Source organism: Homarus americanus, unplaced genomic scaffold (assembly GCF_018991925.1).
Source record: "Homarus americanus isolate GMGI-L3 unplaced genomic scaffold, GMGI_Hamer_2.0 scaffold26351, whole genome shotgun sequence".
Classification (NCBI taxonomy): domain Eukaryota; kingdom Metazoa; phylum Arthropoda; class Malacostraca; order Decapoda; family Nephropidae; genus Homarus; species Homarus americanus.
Window position 1 is genome coordinate 2,285,867 of NW_024724368.1, and position 23,444 is coordinate 2,309,310.

At 42.2% G+C, this 23,444-nt stretch overlaps 22 non-coding genes across 22 annotated transcripts; 5 read left to right on the forward strand and 17 right to left on the reverse strand.

Moving 5' to 3' along the window:
- Positions 1-973: 973 nt before the first annotated feature.
- Positions 974-1,045, reverse strand: Trnac-gca. Its single transcript has one exon. It is a non-coding gene; the product is annotated as a tRNA-Cys (tRNA).
- A 3,311-nt stretch (positions 1,046-4,356) lies between these two features.
- On the reverse strand, positions 4,357-4,428 carry Trnac-gca. The gene has a single exon. It is a non-coding gene; the product is annotated as a tRNA-Cys (tRNA).
- Positions 4,429-6,594: 2,166 nt separating this feature from the next.
- Positions 6,595-6,666, reverse strand: Trnac-gca. Its single transcript has one exon. It is a non-coding gene; the product is annotated as a tRNA-Cys (tRNA).
- A 681-nt stretch (positions 6,667-7,347) lies between these two features.
- Positions 7,348-7,419, reverse strand: Trnac-gca. The gene has a single exon. It is a non-coding gene; the product is annotated as a tRNA-Cys (tRNA).
- A 641-nt stretch (positions 7,420-8,060) lies between these two features.
- Trnac-gca lies at positions 8,061-8,132 on the forward strand. The gene has a single exon. It is a non-coding gene; the product is annotated as a tRNA-Cys (tRNA).
- A 1,469-nt stretch (positions 8,133-9,601) lies between these two features.
- On the reverse strand, positions 9,602-9,673 carry Trnac-gca. Its single transcript has one exon. It is a non-coding gene; the product is annotated as a tRNA-Cys (tRNA).
- An 86-nt stretch (positions 9,674-9,759) lies between these two features.
- Trnaf-gaa lies at positions 9,760-9,832 on the reverse strand. Its single transcript has one exon. It is a non-coding gene; the product is annotated as a tRNA-Phe (tRNA).
- Positions 9,833-11,389: 1,557 nt separating this feature from the next.
- Positions 11,390-11,461, reverse strand: Trnac-gca. Its single transcript has one exon. It is a non-coding gene; the product is annotated as a tRNA-Cys (tRNA).
- Positions 11,462-11,547: 86 nt separating this feature from the next.
- On the reverse strand, positions 11,548-11,620 carry Trnaf-gaa. The gene has a single exon. It is a non-coding gene; the product is annotated as a tRNA-Phe (tRNA).
- A 1,535-nt stretch (positions 11,621-13,155) lies between these two features.
- Trnaf-gaa lies at positions 13,156-13,228 on the reverse strand. The gene has a single exon. It is a non-coding gene; the product is annotated as a tRNA-Phe (tRNA).
- Positions 13,229-15,459: 2,231 nt separating this feature from the next.
- On the reverse strand, positions 15,460-15,531 carry Trnac-gca. Its single transcript has one exon. It is a non-coding gene; the product is annotated as a tRNA-Cys (tRNA).
- An 87-nt stretch (positions 15,532-15,618) lies between these two features.
- Positions 15,619-15,691, reverse strand: Trnaf-gaa. Its single transcript has one exon. It is a non-coding gene; the product is annotated as a tRNA-Phe (tRNA).
- Positions 15,692-17,248: 1,557 nt separating this feature from the next.
- Positions 17,249-17,320, reverse strand: Trnac-gca. The gene has a single exon. It is a non-coding gene; the product is annotated as a tRNA-Cys (tRNA).
- An 86-nt stretch (positions 17,321-17,406) lies between these two features.
- Trnaf-gaa lies at positions 17,407-17,479 on the reverse strand. Its single transcript has one exon. It is a non-coding gene; the product is annotated as a tRNA-Phe (tRNA).
- A 1,535-nt stretch (positions 17,480-19,014) lies between these two features.
- Positions 19,015-19,087, reverse strand: Trnaf-gaa. Its single transcript has one exon. It is a non-coding gene; the product is annotated as a tRNA-Phe (tRNA).
- An 835-nt stretch (positions 19,088-19,922) lies between these two features.
- Trnay-gua lies at positions 19,923-19,994 on the reverse strand. The gene has a single exon. It is a non-coding gene; the product is annotated as a tRNA-Tyr (tRNA).
- Positions 19,995-21,469: 1,475 nt separating this feature from the next.
- Positions 21,470-21,541, reverse strand: Trnac-gca. The gene has a single exon. It is a non-coding gene; the product is annotated as a tRNA-Cys (tRNA).
- An 86-nt stretch (positions 21,542-21,627) lies between these two features.
- On the reverse strand, positions 21,628-21,700 carry Trnaf-gaa. The gene has a single exon. It is a non-coding gene; the product is annotated as a tRNA-Phe (tRNA).
- A 95-nt stretch (positions 21,701-21,795) lies between these two features.
- Trnaf-gaa lies at positions 21,796-21,868 on the forward strand. Its single transcript has one exon. It is a non-coding gene; the product is annotated as a tRNA-Phe (tRNA).
- An 85-nt stretch (positions 21,869-21,953) lies between these two features.
- Trnac-gca lies at positions 21,954-22,025 on the forward strand. Its single transcript has one exon. It is a non-coding gene; the product is annotated as a tRNA-Cys (tRNA).
- A 723-nt stretch (positions 22,026-22,748) lies between these two features.
- Trnaf-gaa lies at positions 22,749-22,821 on the forward strand. Its single transcript has one exon. It is a non-coding gene; the product is annotated as a tRNA-Phe (tRNA).
- Positions 22,822-22,907: 86 nt separating this feature from the next.
- On the forward strand, positions 22,908-22,979 carry Trnac-gca. The gene has a single exon. It is a non-coding gene; the product is annotated as a tRNA-Cys (tRNA).
- Positions 22,980-23,444: the final 465 nt, after the last annotated feature.

A 23,444-nucleotide genomic window follows, 5' to 3' on the forward strand; every position in this document is an offset into this window, starting at 1 on the left:
TAGAACTGTTATTAATGGGTGTTATATACCTTTTTATTGTATCATTAAATTTATTACTATATTCTTTGCTGGGTTATCCCCCCCCCCCAAAAAAAAAATAATAATAATAAAAAATTAGGGAAGAGAAATAAGAATATAGTCTTATAATTTCTGGGTTATTCAGCTCAAGGGCCAACTACTTTGCGATATGGAAGATGGTATTATTATTATTATTATTATTATTATTATGACACATCACAGGTTTTCTCTTACGACACCGGAACCATTTCCTGGTCAAAGCAGTATATTAAATTACTGAATTATTATTTACATCATTACGTTTTCAACCAATCAAGCCTTAACTGTTGGGATATAAGTGGCCAGACAGGTGGTGATCCCTTGACTCTTTGTATTCAGCAGTTAGCGGGTTACTCCTTGGCCTACGCAAGAGTCCTGAAATACCTATGCATAATTATACGCATGACGCAGATTATGTTCAACGCTCCTGATTGAAACATTACCGTCATCTTGTCATTGCTGGGTGATCATCACAATCCGGTGTAACAACAAAGATAGGAAGAGAGAAATCCTGTCACCCAAACAAATCTCATGGAATATTTTTCACGTTTTTTTTTTCTTTTATTATATACGTCTTTACATTCCTTTGTTAACACTTATTTTTGTGAGGACTTTGTGTGTGGACTAAAGCGGGGTGAGGGAGGAGGCCAGTGATGCCATCTTGGCCGAGTCACTAACACTGTCCCATTAATGGTCTCGTCTTCTATTATTGTAATAATCAACTGCTGCTTATTAGAAATATTTTATAAGTTACATGTAGCTAACTTAGGAGGTGGTTAACACTCCACGACAGGTAACAGAGGTTCCACAAGTGGTAGTTTTCTTTTCAGATTCATATTTTACATCGCTATAATCTGCCTTTACGTATAACTGTGCCAACGAATTTCACCAAAAAAAAAAGGATGAAACCCTCATCAGGGGGCGCCCGGGTTTGAACCAGGGACCTCTCGATCTGCAGTCGAATGCTCTACCACTGAGCTACACCCCCGTGGTGGAGAGGGAGGGACAAGTGTTCTCTTTATGGCGTTGCCTGGTGCCGCTGACCTTGGCGAGACGCATAGTGCTCGGGTCTGGGATTATGCCAGGATCCACAAGACTTTATCTTGCGTCCGCTGCTGTTTGATTATTATTGTCATGTTTGATGTTCACTGTACCAAACACACACATCCACACACGCTCTCTGCAAAGAATTATTTGTAGAATTTCAGGCTAAGATATACTGTACTAGGCAATAAAAAGAGAGATAAAATTGTGTGTCCTTCACACTTTGCGTGTGTGTATGTGCGCGAACGCGTCTAAGTACATAGTGTATACTTCCGTTATTGTGTAATGTATACGTTTTAGCAGTTAATGTGTTTCCTGTCTGAGTGCGCGCGTTGAAATTGAAATTAATATAATTTATTTAGCTAGACGAGAAGTATGAGTGAAAGCAATAGCTACAACTTGAGTTACGTCAAAGTTAAAGAAGCCAATTTTATTCAAGATAAAGTCGTTATGGTTGTTATGACATAGTAAAAATATGCTTACTGTAATACCAATTAGGGGGTGTTACAAACATTTTAATATATAGACAGTTGATGTTTTTAAGAGATGCTTTAAAGGAAGCGGGTGTTATAACGGGCCATTTCGCATTGTGATCGTGACAGTGTACGGTAGTGTTTCCTCGGATGGTTAAGAACATAAGAAAATAAGGAGTCTGCAATAGGCCGGTTGGCCTGTGTATGGCAGCTCCTGTCGAGAGTTACTACCACTCTCTATCATCCATGAATCTATCTAGCCTCCTTTTGAAACTTTCCGGAGTTCCAGCACTACTACAAAGTTGCTAAGCGTGTTCCACTCGTCCACCACCCTATTTGTGAACCAGTTTCTTCCTATCTCCCTCCTAAACCTAAACTTATCCAACTTAAATCCGTTGCTCCGAGTCCTATCCTTCTCGGATATTATAAGAACTTTATCTATATCCCCTTTATTGAGTCCTTTCACCCACTTAAATACTTCTATCATATCTCCCCACACTCTTCGTCTATCTAGGGAATGCAAGTTAAGTTTCTTTAACCTATCCTGATTTGGAAGGTTTCTAAGTCCCGGAATCATTTTTGTCATTCTTCGCTGCACCGAACTCTAGTGAATTGATATCCATTCTATAATAAGGGCACCAGAACTGAACCGCATAATCGAGGTGCGGCCTGACTAGCGCAAGATATAGTTGCAATGAGACCTCTGCACTCTTGTTACTTACACTTTTAGATATAAAACCCAATACTCTGTTTGCCTTATTTCGAACATTAGCGCACTGTTTTCTAGGCCGTAGGTCCGGGCTTACAAGTACCCCTAGGTCTCTCACAAGTCGACTTCTCTAGGTTGATGTAGGCTGTATACATCAGTATTTGTTCTTCCAATATTAAGTACGCTGCACTTGCTGGTGTTGAATTTCATTTGCCATTTTTCAGACCACCCCTGCAGTTTATTTAGATCCTCCCGTAATGCATTTGCATCCTGCCCTGAATTAATCTGCCGCCCTATTTTGGTGTCATCTGCAAACTTGCTTATGTCACTGCTGATCCCAGTATCTAGATCGTTTATGTAGATTATGAACAAGAGTGGGCCTAGTACTGACCCCTGGGGAACCCCACTGGTTACACGGCCTCACTCAGATTTAACACCATCTACGCTGACCCTCTGCGTTCTATCGGTGAGCCATGATTTTATCCGATTTAAAACTTTCCCTTCGGTACCATGAGCCTTAATTTTTCTCAGAAGCCTCTGATGCGGCACTCTGTCAAATGCTTTGCTAAAGTCTTAGTAAATAACATCGTAATTTTCGTCATTACCTACTACCTCGAAGACTTTCCAAAAAAACGTCAGCAGATTTGTTAGACAAGATTTTCCCTCCCATGTTGAGAGTCGTAGATTAATATGGGTACTACATTTGCCTGTTTCCACAATATGTACTGGTTTCCACAAGTCTGGCACAACTCCGGTGTCTAATGATTTTGTAAATAAATTTACTAGGGGTCCGCTAATCTGTTCCCTACACTCTTTCAAGACTCGAGGGAAAATTTCGTCCGGCCCTGGGGATTTTGTCTTCTTTAGTTTATTTATCCTCTGAAGAACATCCTCTTTTCTGATAGTGATATTCTTTAATTTCTCTTCTTCCTTTCCCCTAAATATCAGTTCCACTTCTGGAATTTCCTCGTGAATTTCTTGTGAAAACTGATAAGTAGTTGTTCAATGCTTTGCTTATTTCTCCACTGCCATTTATCACTTCTCCCCTCCCTGACTTTAAAGGCCCAACTTTGTCCATGACTTTTGTTCTATATACCTGGAAAACTCCCTTGGGATTCGCCTTGGATTCACTTGCTATTTTGATTTCATAGTCTCTCTTTGCTTTCCTTACATTTTTCTTAACATTCCTAGATAGTTCATTATACCTATTTCTGAGCTGCTCCTCCCCTCCCTTTAATTTCTTATAAATTCCTTTCTTTATTCCTGTTACAATTCAATGTCATGTTTAAGTTTTCTGGTCATCCACCTTTGCTCATTCTTATTTGACCTAATTTGGCTGGTGGTGTATTGTTCTACAACCTTCATCCTGATATTTTATAGAGGTTGGGATTTAGAGGAACGTATGAGAGGGGGGGGGGTCTCGGTAGCTCTTAGTGTCGCAAGTTGTACCTCGGGCGTGTCCGGAACTGCAAATAAAATGTTCTTAATCAAATATAGCACAGAGTTTAAGTGTTAATATCCCCAAATTTTAGCATCTACAATTTAACAAACTGTTCGTTGATTTTACTGAGTGAGGTTTCTTCATAATTATGGTGTACTGTAAATCAGCGCATGAGTGTCTGGCCGTCTTTTTGTTTGGGTGTGTATTGTCTATTTGTTTCCTGCACTGGTGAATCAGAATGTAAAGTGGGGTCCTCGCTCGTCCGTCTGCTCTTATGGTAACTGATGTAGAGATTTCATGTGTGAAGTACTCGAGCACTCTGATGCCCAGCCACCACAGCTTTGAAATGATTTGTAATGTGGATTTTTTTGTACTTTCTGAGGAATGTACAGAAACATTAGCTGTGGAGGCGCCAGTAGTGGTCATATAGTGATGTGTTGTACTGCTTGATAGAAGTGTTGATGTGGGTATGTTTGACAGGGGGAGGAGGGTCAGTGGTACGGAGTCATGAGTTTCGTAGCTTCAATTTAAGTTGTTGTTCTTCAAGCTCAATATATGGTAGTGGGAGCTCTCATAATTCATAAACTCTTAAAAGTAATAATAAAAAAAGTATTTAAATAAAAGTGTATGTCAGGGGGCGCCCGGGTTTGAACCAGGGACCTCTCGATCTGCAGTCGAATGCTCTACCACTGAGCTACACCCCCGAGGTAACAAGTGTTGGTAGAAGGTGTTTCCCCACCAACCGTGGTCTGGTGTTTACGTCACCAGGGGACGGGACGGGAGAGCCCACGCCCCACTGCACCAGACGGTCCCAGACTTTATTACACCTTCGCCAGTTTTATACCTGGATATATTCTGGTTTGGACTATTTTATTATCCGGGTATAAACTGCCTGAAGCCAGATACCACCTTGAGGCTAGAATACAACCTCTGGTGTCACCTACAGGGCCTGTTTATACTCGAGGGTATAAGTTGATCTGTTACACCGGGGTCTAGACATGAGAGAAGTGTCAGGTGTTGGGAGGATTACTGCCATTGTTTACATCCTTCTTGCTTGAAACTGTCCGTGTGTCGAGGATGTACGATAATTTCCAGTACAGTTACTCTTTAGTGTGGTGAAACAATTCTCTACACTCTCACTCTTTATAAACTACGGTACATTTTTTATTCCCGTTTAACGCAAAGTCATTCAGTACAAGGTTATGAGTGTTCCTTTGTCCGTAAACTTTAACTTCGTAAAATAAGTTCAGATATATAGATGACAGGAACATACAGCATATTGTTTGAGCGTAGAACTTTAAATCTGTCAAGGTCACACGTTTCCAATGGGCCACCAGGTGTATTAGCCGATTAAATATTTATTCAATAAAATGTTACGTTACAGATTTACATTGACTCAACTTGTTCATAGACAGTGCATATATGGAAACAGCGATAAACAGTATTTAATCAAAGAATAACACAAAAATTTTTTAAACTGAAGGCTTATCTCTGCTGGAGGTGTGCTTGTTACACCGAGGTACTAATGCCAGGGAATTATCTTGCTGTGTCTCTTTCATAAACTCACAACATACTAAAAATTACATTATCAGTGAATATTTACGAGTGTTTACAATAGCCGTCTCTGCTTTGTTCATGTTGCGTTGGCCACCTGTTGCTCTACACCAAACAGCTCTCCCGGGAATATTGAATGAAAGGATGAAGTTTAGAATAGCACTTTTATCTTCGCGGGAATGTTGTGCTGAATAACGTGTTTCTCGCTATTAAAAAAAATCCTATTCGGGGTGTTATTCCATTTGCCTGGAAGTTCTTAGTGTGGAAAGGGTAGAGGGCGAGTCGACCAGGAGCATTAAAGCACACGGCGGGATACTATTGGTGTGTGTGTGTGTGTGTCAGGCCTTGGAGTGCTGGCTTACCTGTTGCAAGGTAGATTCAAGAACGCCTGCTTTCACCACTTTGAGAAACTTATCAACTGCACAAACTTTTAGTGGCCCGGGAAAATATTAAAAAAAATAGTCAGGTAAGAAACGCGTATCTATCTGGTTCATAGAAGAGTTTTAAAGACAAAATGATTATATTATTACTTAGTTTCTGCCTTAGCTAGTAGTGTGTTGGCTTGTTTACGGTGACTGTACTACTGTATATGTCCGGGTGTTTGAGAATCCTGAGCCTGACTCACGGTAGTTACTTCATGCGTCCTTGAGTGTCATTATGTTAGTTTTAGTAGTAATTTGTTGCAGGTTCTTCTTCGTGTTTTTCTTCATCTTCTTAATAGTAGTGGTACCGGGGAGTAGTAGTAATAGCGGTAGTGTTTATTATTATTATTATTATTATTATTATTATTATTATTATTATATGCTAGGCTTAAGAGTGGGAAGTTACTGGAGTTTATAAGGCCAGGTGAATATCATTGATGTGACACCTGGCCTTTTATTCAGCCACAAAGAGTAGTGTCAGGTGTCGAGAGAGAAAGAGTAGTGTTATGTGTCTGGTGTCAGGAGGTCACAGTTGACGCCTACCCATTTATAGCAAGGTGTGTGAACAACTGTGCCAACATTCCTGTACTTGTGAATGCCTTTGTATAACTGAGAAATGGAGTTTCAACGAGTGAGTGTGTGTTTATGTGTGCGTGCGTAAGTATGTATGCGTGCGTGCGTGTGTGTGTGTGTGTGTGTGTGTGTGTGTGTGTGTGTTAAAAAAAAGGGTCCGTTTAAAGTCCTGAGTTACAAAAATTTAATGTCGGCTTTTCCGGGAACAAAATCCTTTCGCCATTTTCTAACTCCCTTTACAAGAGTTATAGTCAATATTCTCAACCAAATCCTCCTAACTGGTGATGACAAAAGAAAAAAACAAAAGTAAAAACATCTCATAGGGGGCGCCCGGGATTGAACCAGGGACCTCTCGATCTGCAGTCGAATGCTCTACCACTGAGCTACACCCCCGTGGGTAGTTGGTGTAGTGTAAGTGTTTGTGTGGTGTGTTTTGTAGCGGTTTGTGGTGTCCTGGGTCCGGCTCACTAGGGGGAGGAACCTGACGTGAGCGGCGGGCTTATCAAGGGGGCGGATGTGGCAAGTTAACAAGTGGTACTGCCGTTATCTGTTTCACACACACAAACTCATACATACACACATACATACCTATATACACGCACACACAAACCTACATACACGCTCACAAATACAAACACATACATATCTACCTACACGCACACAAGTACATACCTACATACACGCACACTTTTTTAACACAAATATAACAGCACGGTATTTTTTTTTGTCTTTTAATAACTAAGAGCCATCCTCCGTGTGTGTTATAAACCAGGTGGTCAGCTGTGTGGTTTTCCTCAGTAGTGTTGTGTTACGTAAGTATATCAGGAAGACGTGGCATAAAAGCTTGGCATCACCTGAAAATTAGTCACCCCAGCTTTTTTTTCACCTGAAGATTAGTCACCCCAGCTTTTTTTTCACCTGAAGATTAGTCATCCCAGCTTTTTTCACCTTAAGATTAGCCTAACCTTGTTTAGGCCTAAGGTCGGTGCCTTAAGTTTTTTCACAAGCAACACCAAGACAATATTCTCAACCAGGTGATGACAAAAGAAAAAAACAAAAGTAAAAACATCTCATAGGGGGCGCCCGGGATTGAACCAGGGACCTCTCGATCTGCAGTCGAATGCTCTACCACTGAGCTACACCCCCGTGGGTAGTTGGTGTAGTGTAAGTGTTTGTGTGGTGTGTTTTGTAGCGGTTTGTGGTGTCCTGGGTCCGGCTCACTAGGGGGAGGAACCTGACGTGAGCGGCGGGCTTATCAAGGGGGCGGATGTGGCAAGTTAACAAGTGGTACTGCCGTTATCTGTTTCACACACACAAACTCATACATACACACATACATACCTATATACACGGCTCACAAACACATACATATCTACCTACACGCACACAAGTACATACCTACATACACGCACACTTTTTTAACACAAATATAACAGCACGGTATCTTTTAATAACTAAGAGCCATCCTCCGTGTCCCAACCAGGAAGACGTGGCATAAAAGCTCCAACCTCTACCTGAAGATTAGTCACCCCAGCTGAAGATTAGTCATTTTTTTCACATTAACCACCCTAACCTTAATCTAGCCTAGTTTAAGGCCTAACCTAATGTATAGTTCCAACATCAGGTACCCTGCCTAGGAGTTGGGAGAGCGTTAGACTGAAGATCTAAAGGTCCCTGGTTCGATCCCTGGTCTGGGCACTTTTTTTTTTTACCCCCGGTGACCTCAACACCAAACCACAGGTGTGGGGAAACACCTGCACCAACACTTGAGTGTTAACTGTTACCTCGGGGGTGTAGCTCAGTGGTAGAGCATTCGACTGCAGATCGAGAGGTCCCTGGTTCAAATCCGGGCGCCCCCTAGGGAGTTCTAAAGCTTTTAGTTTATCTTAGAGAATAATACGAACATCAGCTCAGAGGAAGGGATATGAGGATGCTTAGCTGGTAAACAAAACACCAATGGCAACTTATACCTGTACCTTTACCTGTAATTTGTTTTGTGTGGTGTTGAATTTAATCTTTCTGGGGCATCACACGTCTCCACAGCTGAGTTTTCTTCACATAATACCAACCGTTTTTAGTTGATTTTTAATTCACATACACAAAACTAACCTAGACATGCAATCTTGATCACTGACTTGCTAAACTTTAGTTGTTCTTATATTACCCACCTGTATCGCCTCACCAAAATCGTTTCTCATGTTTATTAATTTTGTTTCGATGGTCAGTCCATTAGATCCTGAGTTTTAGCCTCAAACACTGACCTGACCAAACCCACTAGTGAGACAGCATATACCAGATGTTGCTGTATGGTGGAATCTATGTGAGAAATACTAACTAAACTTTCCTACTGTACATTCACGGAGGAACTGAGTCAAAGGAGTGAGTCTCGAAACCTCCCATGACTCATCTGGGTGCGGGTGTGCTGTACAGTATCTCGTTTGGGGGTTGATGCTGCTTCAGTTTGGGAGGGAGTGAACCTTTAACCCCGACTGTACATATCGTCTGATTTTATTTGTTTAATGAATGATTTTGAATTACGTTTGACCTATGAACTTTTTTATTTGATATGGGGTATGTCACAAAGGAGTTGGTATATAAATGAGTTTTTTTTTTCTTAAAAATTTCTGATTCCTCTTAAAATCTCACACTTATACTTCTAAACATATATATTGTACTGTTGAGTCTCTTTTGATTGGGATTTGTTACGTGATGCCCCAGGTAATCACACGTCGCTAACTAATACACAGAACAGATAATAGTAAAGTGCTCACTGAGGTCTATCGTCGACGTAGGTGTGCGCTAATGAGCTCCTTAAGCGGATATCACAGAGCCAACATTCGGAAAGTTTTTCTCCACTTGGTAATCCACGAGAGGTGGGTGTGAAGGGATGGGGATCAATCCTTTTGCCTCGCCTCGCCTCACCTTTCCTTGGGTACACACCCGAGGGCAGCCATATGTGTGTGGTGACTCACTAAGTATCACATCACCCTCCATATTTGACACTGATATCTCTGGAATGATGCCTTGTAACAATTATTTCCCCAAAGGTAATATATGTAGTCATTTTTGTTCCTTTCCTTTATTGTAAATCATCATCAAGGCCACTTATTGTCCACACACACTTGGCTATGAATCAGTAGCAGTATTACGTGTCAGTAATATCATTAAAAAGTGCAAAACCCTCACCACTCTAGCTGGGAGCATTTCTACTTGTTAAGAAGCCTCATAATTATTGTTGTTAGTAATCACTTCAACATTCTCATTCGTCTCCCTCGGACCTGACATATATTTTCACTAGACCTCACATTAAATTATTAAAGTATAAACCAGGGGGCGCCCGGATTTGAACCAGGGACCTCTCGATCTGCAGTCGAATGCTCTACCACTGAGCTACACCCCCGAGGTAACAGATAATCCTCAAGTGTTGGTGCAGGTGTTTCCCCATCACCTGTGGTCTTGGTGTTTAGGTCACCACGGGTCAAAAAGTGCCCAGACCAGGGATCGAACCAGGGACCTTTAGATCTTCAGTCTAACGCTCTCCCAACTGAGCTATCTAGGCATATGTAGTAATACTACAACAGCCTGTCATTACGATCATGTCTGTTATCATGACCTGACCTCACCTATCACTGTGTGTGTCAACAAGGATGCCACTTAAGGTGAACAAGTCCTCCGTCATGCCACAGTAATCATCTTGTGGTGATGTATTCGTTTACCAACTTTAGTTCAGATAAAATAGAGATAACTAATGGTGGTACACGTGGCCGGAAGGTATACTGCACCAGCGGACGTCCCCACGAGGCAGTAAACTTTTTTTTTCTTTATGTCCTCCAGTCTCCCCCAATAGCCATACCTTCGCCACCATTTTATTACCGTAATATTAAATATCCTAATACATAAGAGCTATCCTAGCTGTGTTGAGTTAGTTGAGCTGCAGATCTATGCGGCATTCAGTGATTGTAGCCTTATAGTCAATATCTGCAACTGTTGTCGGCTTTGGGGCCGATGCTCTCGTTCCCCTGAGGCAGAGCAAAGCCGACCGAAGGAGAGAGAAGGACAGCCGACATCTCATCCAGGCTGTAACATAACTTCTGGGCTGCTGCTTCTGTTCGGATATCACCTCTGCGAGTCTGGCATAGAAGCATATTGCACTTGGTCCCATCCCACCAGAGGTTGTGAACACTAGAGGAGTGAAGCTGCCTTGATCAACGCTCTGAATTCTCTCCCCGTATGCCCTTATCTTGTCGTTCTCGTTCCTCCTGCGTGCAGCATCGAGAGCTAAGTTACGGTGACAAGCGGCCATGGGAACAAAAAAATCCTGTTGTCGAAGAAGGCTAGCTGTCCCCGCGTCCAAAATCCTCGAGCACTGACGTCAACACGGGCTTCGTTGGATGTGTTTGAAGTACTATGTTGGAAAATCTCACCGTCCAATGGAAGGAGGGTCGGTTCTACCCTGACATCGCTGCAGATTTCCTTCAACATATTTGCTGTGAGATCCCTTACTTTCTCATGCCTCATGCCTATGAAGCCCCCTTTCTTGCTCACCATGGCGTGATCGACGTCATAGGAAGAGCCACACACGCATTGGGAGGGCAAATCTTCTACTGGCCTACCGTACCTTAGAGCATTGGCATCTGTAAATTAACATTTCCTACTTTGTTTTACATTGAAATCTTTGTTACCGTGTCAGCAGTTCTAGACGCTACTCGGCCACTCAACACATGGTCTGATGTTATGATACATTTATTTATGAGTTTATTTGTGGTTGATAAATTTTTTCCTTCCCCACGGTGACGTCATCACCCACCAGTCTGATGCGTTTTGTGGCCACTTATATTTTAAGATAAATAATTAAAGGTGCTTTAGTTGGTGTAAAAATATGTTCATTAATATCTGACTTGAAACTTTTGGTCTTGTATTAAAAAAAAATTCTGAGGTTTTACTTTGACTGTGCCAGCAGCTCTATAGTTGACTGCCGGGGACAAAGTAAATGTCACTTTTTTAAGGAAACAGTTATTCTGCACCGGCACAGCGATGTACTGACTTCCTCATACTTCTTTTCCCCCCAAAAGTGGTTGTCAGTTTCGCTTTTCCTGAGCGTGACACCTTATTAACCAGGGGGCGCCCGGATTTGAACCAGGGACCTCTCGATCTGCAGTCGAATGCTCTACCACTGAGCTACACCCCCGAGGTAACAGATAACACTCAAGTGTTGGTGCAGGTGTTTCCCCACCACCTGTGGTCTTGGTGTTGAGGTCACCGGGGGTCAAAAAGTGCCCAGACCAGGGATCGAACCAGGGACCTTTAGATCTTCAGTCTAACGCTCTCCCAACTGAGCTATCTAGGCATATGTAGTAACACTACCACAGCCTATTATTACGAAATTTTTTTAACTATTTGCCTCGCGAGGGGACAGTTCATTGGATACCTCCTTGCAGCCTGTGCAAGGCGAAGCGCAAAAAGCGTTTACGGCGCCCAACGGGAAAGCATGCAGAGTTCATGCTTGCTCGACTCATGCATTTAAGGGCGTAAGTACCTGAAGGGCCATTGATTTCATCGGCAAGTTAAATACAGTGACAGGATGAGTGTGTGTGGGGGGGGGGGGATTACCGATACAATACATCTGGTTATGGTAAGACGTTGCAGGTCCCTAATAAGTCAAGTGCCAGGCTTGTCTCAGGAGGAGGGATATTTGGTCAGGAGGAAGAGGATCATGTCTGTTATCTTGACCTGACCTCACCTATCACTGTGTGTGTGTGTCAACAAGGATGCCACATAAGGTAAACAAGTCCTCCGTCGTGCCACAGTAGTGATCTTGTGGTGGTGTATCTATTTGTCAAGTTAGTTAGGATGGAGTACAGACAACTAATGGTGGTATACATGACCGGAAGGTATAGATGCAGACGTCACCGCGAGGCAGTAAAAATTTCTGCTTTGTTTTACATTGAAGTCTTTGTTACTGTGTCAGCAGCTCTATACGCTACTCGTCCACAGGCTCACGATTATAAGTTTATTTGTGGTTGATAATCATTTCTCCTTCCCTTTAGTGACGTCATCAGCAATCTGTCCAAATGTCTGATGCTTTTTAGTGAAACTTATATTATTAACAAATATTGAAAAGGTGGTTTTACATTTCATGAGTTCTTTTGTGTGAAAATATGTTCATTGAAACCTTGATTAAATTAATAAATTATATATTGAGGTAGGTACTAGGCAGCTATTAAACTGGGAGGTACTACCGCCTGGGAAGATATTGGAAGCATAATGTGTTGTTTAATGCTAGACCCTGCTGCTATATGGCATCACGAAATTTGTGACCAAGTCCCAGGTTGCTGATCTGACTTTCTGCCTTATTTATACACAATTGCAGGGTCTCAATTGTTTCTCTTACTATTGACAACACAACATACATATATTGTTTCTCACTTTTGATCTTTTTTTTCATTTTTGTATTTCTTTATTGTTATTATTATTATTATTACAGTGTTATTATTATCATTTTTAATTTATTTGATTTTCCATTTTGTATCTTTTATTATAAATTTATTATTATTATTATTTATTATTATTATTATTATTATTATTATTATTATTATTATTATTATTATTATTATTATTATTATTATTATTATTATTATTATTATTATTATTATTATTATTATTATATTTTCGTCCCCCCAGGCCCCGATGTGGGTCAGTGACCTGTGCCCGGGTGGGCTGATCCCCCCCACCTAAAAAAAAAAATGCCAGCCGCTCTGTAGGTCAGTTTTTCATCGGCTAAGCAGCTGTGTCACCCTGAGGTAACAGATAACACTCAAGTGTTGGTGCGGGTGTTTCCCCATCACCTGTGTTCTTGGTGTTGAGTTCACCGGGGTCAAAAAGTGCCCAGACCAGGGATCGAACCAGGGACCTTTAGATCTTCAGTCTAACGCTCTCCCAACTGAGCTATCTAGGCATATGTAGTCTTGTAACAACAGCCTGTCATTATGTTGTCTTGTGCTAACATTCAACCCTCCTTGTTGTGTGTGTTAAGGAAGCCACTGAAGATGGACAAGTCCTCTGTAGTGCCCACGCCAACGAGCGGAAGGTCATACCTCTGAACAATGATGATAGAATATTAGTATTATTTGAAATAATTTAAGATTGAATTGTTATGTATCCACTTAACAAGTTTAGTTAAGATAAGGTACATGATACTGTTAACTCGTGTTATGGAGATAGAACTGAGGCTGCTGGACCCATTGATGGGGAGTATACAGACCCGCCTCACCGTCCAGGGACTGTTAAAATTACTCGTATTTGTTTTTCACATGAATCATTAAAATGTTCTTCTCGGTTTGAAATCAGAAATGTTCTTATATTTCAGTTGTCTTGTGAATGGCAGGGTCCTTCCCTCTTGTGACGTCATCAGCGGCCTATTGAAATGTCTGATGCTTTTTGTGGCAACTTATATTCTTAATAGAATTTTTAAAAGGATTTTTTTTTCTTCAAATATTTGACTTAAAACTTGTGAGCTCGTCTAAATAAAACAAAGTCCGAGGTTGTACTCAAACTGTGCCAGCAGCTCTATAAGGAACAAATTATGTCTTTAAGGGAAAAATAACAATTCTACACCGGCACAGCGTTGTACGGATTTAATCATACTGGCTTTCTTCTCCAACAAGTGGTTGTCAGTTTCGCTTTGCCTGATCGTGTGTTTCCTGTTAGTGGATATAAAGCACTGGTGTCCTCCCTCGATCCTTTACACACTTTTTTCCTGGAATCTCCAATAATCATTTAAAGTATTAACCAGGGGGCGCCCCGGTTTGAGCCAGGGACCTCTCGATCTACAGCCAAATGCTCTACCACTGAGCTACATCCCCGAGGTAACAGATAACACTCAAGTGTTGGTGCAGGTGTTTCCCCACACTTAAAGCGGGCATCTTGTGCACGACCACTGCTTCTAACATGGGAGCTGGTATTTTGCTTAGTTATTTTATGCATGTGGACCTAATTTGGGACAAAGACGGACATGCTGCACGAGCCGCCCCTATAATTCTAAGGTGGTCAGCCCTGCAAGGGTTAACTTCATCGCGTCAAAAACAAACCCGGGCAACACCGGGTATAATGCTTTCCCATAATCACTCCGGGATATGAGGAGGACGAGGCGCCCACTAGTGATTGTGACTGAATATGGTCTGTATAGAAGCAGTGTCCTGTACATTAAGAGGTTAACAAGTCATGGTTTGATGTCTCCCAAAATCCGTCCAGGTATACAATATTTTACCCAAGTCGAGGGTTAAACATACTACTGTAGGTGATGGTGGTGTGTGTTGATAATCTCGTAAACAAATTTCTTTATAATTGTCTTGGGAATAATAACAGATGGCGATGCTGTGCTGGCTAGAATCTTCCCAAGTTCACGATAAAGTTGTAGCTTCTCAAGTGTGATAGTGTGAGAACTGGCGAGGTACGAATTATGCGTTGAAGTACGACTCCAGACGACTCTGTGTAGTTTCTGGTGACGTGGTCGTTATATAGTCGTATATGCATCATGAGTTAGTATAAAAGGAGGGTTTGTAAAGTCTGTCACGCTTTGTTGGTTCCCTTGACGAGTATGGGCCTCTTGGCTTGTCTTGTTACTGGCACACACACACACACACACACACACACACCACCACCACCACCACCACCACCACCACCACCACCATCATCATCATTGTAACTGACTTTCGCATCAATGATAATAATAATAATCTTAGACTCACATTGTGTTCGTTGATAAACTGTATTCGTAACACCCATATTACTAAATAGTTGCTGGAAGTTGAGATTATTACAGTAATGATTCCGGAGGCACTGTAGCGGGTACTTAATATATTAACTTTGTAAATTAGTTGAACATTTATATAACTCATGGTTTGGAACATGATGTGTGGGTGAGAGTGGCTGTGGGGGTTGGTGGGTGTGGGGGTGGGTGGCTGTGGGGGTGTGTGTGTGAGATATTTCGGTGGTGTAACTTGTGGCCGTATACATTCCACACTATAAGGACGTCTTATTTGTTTCTCTTTGTCTTTCTAAATTCCGACCATGTGACGATTAGACAACATAATTTATTTCACCCGAAGATTAAACACACCAACACTGATTAAGGAGGTTCGGGTAGTCTCTTAACTTTTATAAAACGTTTCAATGCATTTCTTTCCTAGGGGGCGCCCGGATTTGAACCAGGGACCTCTCGATCTGCAGTCGAATGCTCTACCACTGAGCTACACCCCCGAGGTAACAGATAACACTCAAGTGTTGGTGCAGGTGTTTCCCAACCACCTTGTGGTCTTGGTGTTTAGGTCACCGGGGGTCAAAAAGTGCCCAGACCAGGGATCGAACCAGGGACCTTTAGATCTTCAGTCTAACGCTCTCCCAACTGAGCTATCTAGGCATATGTAGTGATACTACCACAGCCTGTCATTACGATCATGTTTGTTATGACCTGACCTCACCTATCACTGTGTGTGTCAACAAGGATACCACTTAAGGTGAACAAGTCCTCCGTCATGCCACAGTAATGATCTTGTGGTGATGTATTCGTTTACCAAGTTTAGTTCAGATAAAATAGAGATAACTAATGGTGGTACACGTGGCCGGAAGGTATACTGCACCAGCTGACGTCCCCGCGAGGCAGTAAACTTTTTTTTTTCTTCATGTCCTCCAGTCTCCCCCAATAGCCATACCTTCGCCACCATTTTATTACCGCAATATTAAATATCCTAATACATAAGGAGCTATCCTAGCTGTGTTGAGTTAGTTGAGCTGCAGATCTATGCGGCATTCAGTGATTGTAGCCTTATAGACAATATCTGCAACTGTTGTCGGCTTTGGGGCCGATGCTCTCGTTCCTCTGAGGTAGAGCAAAGCCGACCGAAGGAGAGAGAAGGTCAGTCGACATCTCATCCAGGCTGTAACATAACTTCTGGGCTGCTGCTTCTGTTCGGATATCACCTCCGCGAGTCTGGCATAGAAGCATCTTGCACTTGGTCCCATCCCACCAGAGGTTGTGAACACTAGAGGAGTGAAGCTGCCTTGATCAACGTTCTGAATTCTCTCCCCGTATGCCCTTATCTTGTCGTTCTCGTTCCTCCTGTGTGCAGCATCGAGAGCTAAGTTACGGTGACATGCGGCCATGGGAACAAAAAAATCCTGTTGTCGAAGAAGGCTAGCTGTCCCCGCGTCCAGAATCCTCTAGCACTGACGTCAACATGGGCTTCGTTGGATGTGTTTGAAGTACTATGTTGGAAAATCTCACCGTCCAATGGAAGGAGGGTCGGTTCTACCCTGACATCGCTGCAGATTTCCTTCAACATATTTGCTGTGAGATCCCTTACTTTCTCATGCCTCATGCCTATGAAGCCCCCTTTCTTGCACACCATGGCGTGATCGACGTCATAGGAAGAGCCACACACGCATTGGGAGGGCAAATCTTCTACTGGCCTACCGTACCTTAGAGCATTGGCATCTGTAAATTAACATTTCCTACTTTGTTTTACATTGAAGTCTTTGTTACCGTGTCAGCAGTTCTAGACGCTACTCGGCCACTCAACACATGGTCTGATGTTATGATACATTTATTTATGAGTTTATTTGTGGTTGATAATTTTTTCCCTTCCCTCCAATGACGTCATCACCCACCTGTCTGATGCTTTTTGTGGCAACTTATATTTTAAGATAAATAATTAAAGGTGGTTTAGTTGGTGTAAAAATACGTTCACTAATATCTGACTTGAAACTTTTGTTTTTGTATTAATAAAAAAAATCTGAGGTTTTCCTTTGACTGTGCCAGCAGCTCTATAGTTGACTGCCGGGGACAAAGTAAATGTCACTTTTTTAAGGAAACAGTTATTCTGCACCGGCACAGCGTTGTACTGACTTCCTCATACTTCTTTTCCCCCCAAAAGTGGTTGTCTGTTTCGCTTTTCCTGAGCGTGACACCTTATTAACCAGGGGGCGCCCGGATTTGAACCAGGGACCTCTCGATCTGCAGTCGAATGCTCTACCACTGAGCTACACCCCCGAGGTAACAGATAACACTCAAGTGTTGGTGCAGGTGTTTCCCCAACACCTGTGGTCTTGGCGTTGAGGTCACCGGGGGTCAAAAAGTGCCCAGACCAGGGATCGAACCAGGGACCTTTAGATCTTCAGTCTAACGCTCTCCCAACTGAGCTATCTAGGCATATTTAGTAACACTACCACAGCCTATTATTACGAAATTTTTTTAACTATTTGCCTCGCGAGGGGACAGTTCATTGGATACCTCCTTGCAGCCTGTGCAAGGCGAAGCGCAAAAAGCGTTTACGGCGCCCAACGGGAAAGCATGCAGAGTTCATGCTTGCTCGACTCATGCATTTAAGGGCGTAAGTACCTGAAGGGCCATTGATTTCATCGGCAAGTTAAATACAGTGACAGGATGAGTGTGTGTGGGGGGGGGGGGATTACCGATACAATACATCTGGTTATGGTAAGACGTTGCAGGTCCCTAATAAGTCAAGTGCCAGGCTTGTCTCAGGAGGAGGGATATTTGGTCAGGAGGAAGAGGATCATGTCTGTTATCTTGACCTGACCTCACCTATCACTGTGTGTGTGTGTCAACAAGGATGCCACATAAGGTAAACAAGTCCTCCGTCGTGCCACAGTAGTGATCTTGTGGTGGTGTATCTATTTGTCAAGTTAGTTAGGATGGAGTACAGACAACTAATGGTGGTATACATGACCGGAAGGTATAGATGCAGACGTCACCGCGAGGCAGTAAAAATTTCTGCTTTGTTTTACATTGAAGTCTTTGTTACTGTGTCAGCAGCTCTATACGCTACTCGTCCACAGGCTCACGATTATAAGTTTATTTGTGGTTGATAATCATTTCTCCTTCCCTTTAGTGACGTCATCAGCAATCTGTCCAAATGTCTGATGCTTTTTAGTGAAACTTATATTATTAACAAATATTGAAAAGGTGGTTTTACATTTCATGAGTTCTTTTGTGTGAAAATATGTTCATTGAAACCTTGATTAAATTAATAAATTATATATTGAGGTAGGTACTAGGCAGCTATTAAACTGGGAGGTACTACCGCCTGGGAAGATATTGGAAGCATAATGTGTTGTTTAATGCTAGACCCTGCTGCTATATGGCATCACGAAATTTGTGACCAAGTCCCAGGTTGCTGATCTGACTTTCTGCCTTATTTATACACAATTGCAGGGTCTCAATTGTTTCTCTTACTATTGACAACACAACAGACATACAGTATATTGTTTCTCACTTTTGATCTTTTTTTCATTTTTGCATTTCTTTATTGTTATTATTATTATTATTATTATTATTATTATTATTATTATTATTATTATTACACTATTACAGTGTTATTATTATCATTATTAATTTATTTGATTTTCAATTTTGTATCTTTTATTATAAATTTATTATTATTATTATTATTATTATTATTATTATTATTATTATTATTATTATTATTATTATTATTATTATTATTATATTTTCGTCTCCCCAGGCCCCGATGTGGGTCACTGACCTGTGCCCGGGTGGGCTGATCCCCCCCACCTAAAAAAAAAAATGCTAGCAGCTCTGTAGGGCAGTTTTTTCATCGGCTAAGCAGCTGTGTCACCCTGAGGTAACAGATAACACTCAAGTGTTGGTGCGGGTGTTTCCCCATCACCTGTGTTCTTGGTGTTGAGTTCACCGGGGTCAAAAAGTGCCCAGACCAGGGATCGAACCAGGGACCTTTAGATCTTCAGTCTAACGCTCTCCCAACTGAGCTATCTAGGCATATGTAGTCTTGTAACAACAGCCTGTCATTATGTTGTCTTGTGCTAACATTCAACCCTCCTTGTTGTGTGTGTTAAGGAAGCCACTGAAGATGGACAAGTCCTCTGTAGTGCCCACGCCAACGAGCGGAAGGTCATACCTCTGAACAATGATGATAGAATATTAGTATTATTTGAAATAATTTAAGATTGAATTGTTATGTATCCACTTAACAAGTTTAGTTAAGATAAGGTACATGATACTGTTAACTCGTGTTATGGAGATAGAACTGAGGCTGCTGGACCCATTGATGGGGAGTATACAGACCCGCCTCACCGTCCACGGACTGTTAAAATTACTCGTATTTGTTTTTCACATGAATCATTAAAATGTTCTTCTCGGTTTGAAATCAGAAATGTTCTTATATTTCAGTTGTCTTGTGAATGGCAGGGTCCTTCCCTCTTGTGACGTCATCAGCGGCCTATTGAAATGTCTGATGCTTTTTGTGGCAACTTATATTCTTAATAGAATTTTTAAAAGGATTTTTTTTTCTTCAAATATTTGACTTAAAACTTGTGAGCTCGTCTAAATAAAACAAAGTCCGAGGTTGTACTCAAACTGTGCCAGCAGCTCTATAAGGAACAAATTATGTCTTTAAGGGAAAAATAACAATTCTACACCGGCACAGCGTTGTACGGATTTAATCATACTGGCTTTCTTCTCCAACAAGTGGTTGTCAGTTTCGCTTTGCCTGATCGTGTGTTTCCTGTTAGTGGATATAAAGCACTGGTGTCCTCCCTCGATCCTTTACACACTTTTTTCCTGGAATCTCCAATAATCATTTAAAGTATTAACCAAGGGGCGCCCCGGTTTGAGCCAGGGACCTCTCGATCTACAGTCGAATGCTCTACCACTGAGCTACACCCCCGAGGTAACAGATAACACTCAAGTGTTGGTGCAGGTGTTTCCCCACACTTAAAGCGGGCATCTTGTGCACGACCACTGCTTCTAACATGGGAGCTGGTATTTTGCTTAGTTATTTTATGCATGTGGACCTAATTTGGGACAAAGACGGACATGCTGCACGAGCCGCCCCTATAATTCTAAGGTGGTCAGCCCTGCAAGGGTTAACTTCATCGCGTCAAAAACAAACCCGGGCAACACCGGGTATAATGCTTTCCCATAATCACTCCGGGATATGGGGACGACGAGGCGCCCACTAGTGATTGTGACTGAATATGGTCTGTATAGAAGCAGTGTCCTGTACATTAAGAGGTTAACAAGTCATGGTTTGATGTCTCCCAAAATCCGTCCAGGTATACAATATTTTACCCAAGTCGAGGGTTAAACATACTACTGTAGGTGATGGTGGTGTGTGTTGATAATCTCGTAAACAAATTTCTTAATAATTGTCTTGGGAATAATAACAGATGGCGATGCTGTGCTGGCTAGAATCTTCCCAAGCTCACCTATGCCTCCCCCACCTGGTCTTCCTCCCTAAATGCCACACAACGTAAACACCTAGAAAAAGTACAAAAAAGGGCATGCAAGATTATTCTCTCCCCTTCCTACTCCACATATCAAGAAGCGCTCAACACACTGACCCTTTCGACTCTCACTGACCATCACCACGACGTCGTCTGCAAATTTGGTAAGAAGCTTCTGCACCATCCTCGACACCGGCTCCTATTACCACCTGAGATCCCTAGCCCGAGAATTGCTGTTCGACACCACAACCGCATCCAGCCCATACGTGCACGAACTGGTCGCTATAAGAACAGCCCAGTCCCAACCATTGTAAAAATTATCAATAACTTGTAATAAACCAGCGTATTCACTCCCAGTCATTCCTACTTCTTGCACTGTCACTATGTTGAAATGCCCTGTAGTTTGAGCTTTTCCCCCGTCTAGTTTTTATATATCTTATTTGTACCACTTATGTTACTTGTATATTATTTGTAAATCGAAACCCATTCCCCAATTATGTAACTGTATATTTTCAACCTTCTGGCTGCTATGCTTTCAAAAACCGTTAATTATTATTATTATTTTTATATTATATTAACTTTGTAAATTAGAGGAACATTTATATAACTCATGGTTTGGAACATGTGTGTTTGTGTGGGTGTGAGTGGTTGTGGGGGTGGGTGGGTGTGGAGGGGGGTGGGTGGCTGTGGGGGTGGGTGAGTGAGTGAGTGATATTTCGGTGGTGTAACTTGTGGCCGTATACATTCCACACTATAAGGACGTCTTATTTGTTTCCTTTTGTCTTTCTAAATTCCGACCATGTGACGATTAGACAACGTAATTTATTTCACCCGAAGATTAAACACACCAACACTGATTAAGGAGGTTCGGGTAGTCTCTTAACTTTTATAAAACGTTTCAAAGCATTTCTTTCCTAGGGGGCGCCCGGATTTGAACCAGGGACCTCTCGATCTGCAGTCGAATGCTCTACCACTGAGCTACACCCCCGAGGTAACAGATAACACTCAAGTGTTGGTGCAGGTGTTTCCCCACCACCTGTGGTCTTGGTGTTGAGTTCACCGGGGGTCAAAAAGTGCCCAGACCAGGGATCGAACCAGGGACCTTTAGATCTTCAGTCTAACGCTCTCCCAACTGAGCTATCTAGGCATATGAAGTGAGAGCAAACGACACTGGTCATGATTATCTTGTCAGATGTAATCAGTTTATCTTATAAAATAGTGTCGTTTGCTCTCACTACATATGCCTAGATAGCTCAGTTGGGAGAGCGTTAGACTGAAGATCTAAAGGTCCCTGGTTCGATCCCTGGTCTGGGCACTTTTTGACCCCGGTGACCTCAACACCAAGACCACAGGTGGTGGGGAAACACCTGCACCAACACTTGAGTGTTATCTGTTACCTCGGGGGTGTAGCTCAGTGGTAGAGCATTCGACTGCAGATCGAGAGGTCCCTGGTTCAAATCCGGGCGCCCCCTGGTTAATAAGGTGTCACGCTCAGGAAAAGCGAAACTGACAACCACTTGTTGGGGGAAAAGAAGTATGAGGAAGTCAGTACATCGCTGTGCCGGTGCAGAATAACTGTTTCCTTAAAAAAGTGACATTTACTTTGTCCCCGGCAGTCAACTATAGAGCTGCTGCCACAGTCAAAGGAAAACCTCAGAATTTTTTTTTAATACAAGACCAAAAGTTTCAAGTCAGATATTAATGAACGTATTTTTACACCAACTAAACCACCTTTAATTATTTATCTTAAAATATAAATTGCCACAAAAAGCATCAGACAGGTTGGTGATGACGTCACCAGAGGGAAGGAAAAAATTTATCAACCACAAATAAACTCATAAATAAATGTATCATAACATCAGACCATGTGTTGAGTGGCCGAGTAGCGTCTAGAACTGCTGACACGGCAACAAAGACTTCAATGTAAAACAAAGTAGGAAATGTTTACTGCCTCGCGGGGACGCCAGCTGGTGCAGTATACCTTCCGGCCACGTGTACCACCATTAGTTATCTCTATTTTATCTGAACTAAACTTGGTAAACGAATACATCACTACAAGATCATTACTGTGGCATGACGGAGGACTTGTTCACCTTAAGTGGTATCCTTGTTGACACACACACTGTGATAGGTGAGGTCAGGTCATGATAACAGACATGATCGTAATGACAGGCTGTTGTAGTATTACTACATATGCCTAGATAGCTCAGTTGGGAGAGCGTTAGACTGAAGATCTAAAGGTCCCTGGTTCGATCCCTGGTTTGGGCACTTTTTGACCCGTGGTGACCTCAACACCAAGACCACAGGTGATGGGGAAACACCTGCACCAACACTTGAGTGTTATCTGTTACCTCGGGGGTGTAGCTCAGTGGTAGAGCATTCGACTGCAGATCGAGAGGTCCCTGGTTCAAATCCGGGCGCCCCCTAGGAAAGAAATGTTTTAGATATTTAATGAAAATTAAGACAGCAGTTTAAGTCAGGTCAAGATGGGTTTATTGTTCAAGTGGTAAACAACATAAAAATTAGCAACATAAACAGACTCGTGTAAACATCGAAAATTGTATTTTCATAAACCATACTCGCATATGCATGTATGTACACATACATCCTCCCTACTGCACACACACACACACACTTCCTACGAACTGCACACACACACATACACAAACTTGCCGTTGTCTCCCTTCCCAGCCGTCCACAAGCAGCTACAAGGCTTCCCAGTCTCGTTAAGCACAGCAGATTTGGATTCCGCGGTGATAAGCAGACTTTGCCTCCCCCACCCTCCCCCACTTCCCTTGGTACTTTTTGTTGAACTAGTTGTAAAAAGCAGTAAGATGTGGTACCTTGGTTTCTCTGAGACGATCAACCCTCTAATTCTGGCACCCACAATG